We start from the raw sequence: 3,365 nt of genomic DNA, 5'->3' as shown, positions 1-3,365 counted from the left end.
TGTTCCTGAGAAGAAACTAAATTCAGAACTAGACAAAACTCTCTCACTACTAAAAACGTATATAGACAGGGAAGCATTTTTTCAAGTTATACTAATAAGTTGACTTGAATGCTTTAATAGCTTTCATGAATAATTCTGAAAATTGTTTAGCATATTTGAAGAACTCCACAACTACTTAGAATAAAAAGAAAAGCAACTTTTTAAAATTTAGCAGTATCTCAAAAAAGAAAAACCTAGTTACATGTTCTCATAAAGAAGTTTCACTATTAATATAAAATGCTCCAAAAGTTTAGTTTATTAAGACATATTCAAAATATATACCCAATAATCTAAATTTAGATGCTAGAGTAGCAATATAATTTTGGTTCTCCAAAGATTACCAAGCAAGAAATAGCAGTCTCCTTGGGGTGTTGCCAAACCAGGTGTCTTTACATCCCATGAGATCTTAACACCAACATGCCAAGTATCAAGATCTCTGCCTTCAAGATGAGAGTCGTCCTCACTTTCCTCTTTGGGGCCTGTCCACCAGATTTTCAGCATGATGCCAGCTCACTGCCATTTTCCGCATGCCAAAATAAGGTTTCTCTTTCAGGTGTGGGATTTTCGGAGGATCCATGAATTCAGCAAAGTTACGTTGTATGCTGCTCTGCTCTTTATGTCCACTTCATCTTCTTGTCCGTCACAGGATGACCCCATGCCAACACTGGGGAAATCTGCAGCCAAACACACTGGTACAGCATCCTCATTAGCCTTCTCTTTGGCAGCAAGTTCTTCCAAAGCCTAGATTATTTCTATCTTTAGGTAGTCATTGACCTTGAGGAAGGTCTGACAAGCAGCAGCTATTTCAGCCTTGGTGTATTTTATTTTATTTTTTGAGACAGAGTCTCACTCTGTTGCCCAGGCTGGAGTGCAGTGGCACGATCTTGGCTCACTGCAGCCTCTGCCTCCTGGGTTTAAGAGATCCTCCTGCCTCAGCCTCCCCAGTAGCTGGGACTGCAGGTGCATGCCATCATGCTAATTTTTGTATTTTTTTTAGTGGAGACAGGGTTTCACCATTTTGGCCAGGCTGGTCTGGAACTCCCGGCCTCAAGTGATCTGCCCACCTCGGCCTCCTAAAATGCTGGATTACAGGGCGTGAGTCACTGCACCTCACCCTTGGTGTATTTTATATTAGACCCTTTCACTGGCCATGGTACCATAAAGAACCTAGTGTTCAGGGACTTGTAGGCGCAACCTGGATTACCAATGAGGATGGGAGATACTGGAGTGAGCAAATCTTTGCCTTGGATCCTAACCAGGTCTGAAAATAAGCAGCCATGCTTGTGCAGTGTGAGAAAAGCTTCTTGAGCCTCTTTTTTTTTTTTTTTTTTTTTTTTTTTTTTTTCTGGCTTTTTACTCTGTCTCTTTGCGGGTCAGATAAGGAAGCCAAGTGTCTTCAAACTCTTCAAAATGTCTCAGTTTCTTAGCTTTGCACTCTTGTTCCTCGGCAATCAGGGTGTGCTTCATGCTGCCACTAAAGCCACCTTCCTAAGTCATTAAGGTTTTGTTTTGTTTTGTTTTTTGAGACAGTCTCACTCTGTCACCCAGGCTGAAGTGCAGTGGCACAATCTTGGCTCACTGCAACCTCCACCTCCCGGGTTCAAGTGATTCTACTGCCTCAGCCTCCCAAGTAACTGGGATTACAGGCGCGTGACACCATGCCCGGCTAATTTTGTACTTTTAGTAGCGACAGGATGTCACCATGTTGGCCAGGCTGGTCTCGAACGCCTGACCTCAAGTGATCCACCCGCCTGGGCCTCCCAAAGTGCTAGGATTATAGGCATGAGCCACACGTCCGGCACTAAGTCATTAAGTTAGAAGGTGGTTTGTTACACTGCAATAGATAACTGAGACAACAGGTATATAGTTTCCCGGCATCATTTTGTTTTAGATATACCTTTCATGAAGGGCACCTACCTGGAGTTTAAAAAAAATTGAATCTGTTAGTTACGTGTTTAGTAGTCATTGGATATAACTCTTTCATATCTATTTAATTATTGCTACATTTGTACTTATTCCTAGCATCTTCTTTTGGGGTTTCTAATTACCATGCTGTGTTAGTTTCCTATAGCTGCTATAATAAATTACCACAGGCCCAGCATGGTGGCTCAAACCTATAATCCCAGCACTTTGGGAGGCCAGGGAGGAAGGATGGCTTGAGGCCTGGAATTTGAGACCAGCCTGGGCTATATAGCCAGATGCTATCTCTACAAAAAAAAAAAAAATAATAAATTGAAAAAAATCACAAACTTAGTGCCTTAAAACAACACAAATGTATTGTCTTATAGTTTTGAAGGTCAGAAGTCTGAATGGGTCTTATAGGCTAAATCAAGGTATTGTCAGAGCTGCATTATTTCTGAGAACTCTAGAAGAAAATCTGTTCTCTTGCCTTTTCCACCTTCTAGAAGCCACCTGCATTCCTTAGCTCACAGGGTGCCTTCCTTCTTCATTAAAACACATCATTTCATCCCCTGTTTTTATTGTCACATTTCCTCTGTAACTAATCCTTGTGATTACATTGGGCCCACCCAGATAATCCAGGATAATCTCCTCATCGAACTACTTAATCACATCTGCAACATCCCCTTTTGTTTTGTAAGGTGACATACTCACAGATTCCGGGGATTAGGACAGGAGATTTTTGGAAAGAACCAAGAAGGATTATTTCATCTACCACACATCTCTTTTCCTGATTTCTTTTTTTATCCTCTTTTTTGCTTTCCTAATCTATCAAGATGCTCGTGGCTGCAAAGTAGCAGAGGCCTTAGTTAAACAATGCTGTAATCAACAGAAAGACAGGAGGCTTACACAACTGGATACCCAGAGGAGAGTGAGCCCGTGACTCAGCAGCGCCATCATGGACCCTGGTTCTTTCCATCCCTCCCATCTGCTACCCATAGCATCAGCTTCATCCCGAGGCTGGTTCCTTGAGTGGCCAAGGGATGAGGCTGGAGGTGTCCTTATTCACACCCACTGAGGGAGATAGTTGAGTACCCATCACTTTCCATTTGGACAAGGTTTCACAAGCTTGGCACTATTATTGTTATTATTATTATTATTATTAATAGTAGTAGGGATGGGGGTCTCACTCTGAAGCTGTCTCACTCTGTTGCTCCAGGCTGGAGTGCAGTGGTGTGATGACAGCTCACTGCAACCTTGAACTCCTGAGCTCAAGCGATCCTCCTGCCTCAGCCTCCCAAGCAGCTGGGACTACAGGTGCACACCACCACACTGGATTCATTTTTAAATTTTTTGTAGAGATAGGGCCTTGATATGCTGCCCAAGCTGGTCTCAAAGTCCTAGGCTCAAGCGATCTTCCCCCCTTG

The 3,365-nt window shown here is 42.7% G+C and overlaps 1 pseudogene; it reads right to left on the bottom strand.

The window, feature by feature from the left end:
* Positions 1-342: 342 nt before the first annotated feature.
* On the bottom strand, positions 343-2,895 carry LOC116484268 (alpha-ketoglutarate-dependent dioxygenase FTO-like; annotated as a pseudogene).
* Positions 2,896-3,365: the final 470 nt, after the last annotated feature.

Source organism: Hylobates moloch, unplaced genomic scaffold, assembly GCF_009828535.3.
Source record: "Hylobates moloch isolate HMO894 unplaced genomic scaffold, HMol_V3 SCAFFOLD_15, whole genome shotgun sequence".
Lineage (NCBI taxonomy): Eukaryota > Metazoa > Chordata > Mammalia > Primates > Hylobatidae > Hylobates > Hylobates moloch.
This window is presented reverse-complemented; position numbering and strand designations above follow the sequence as displayed.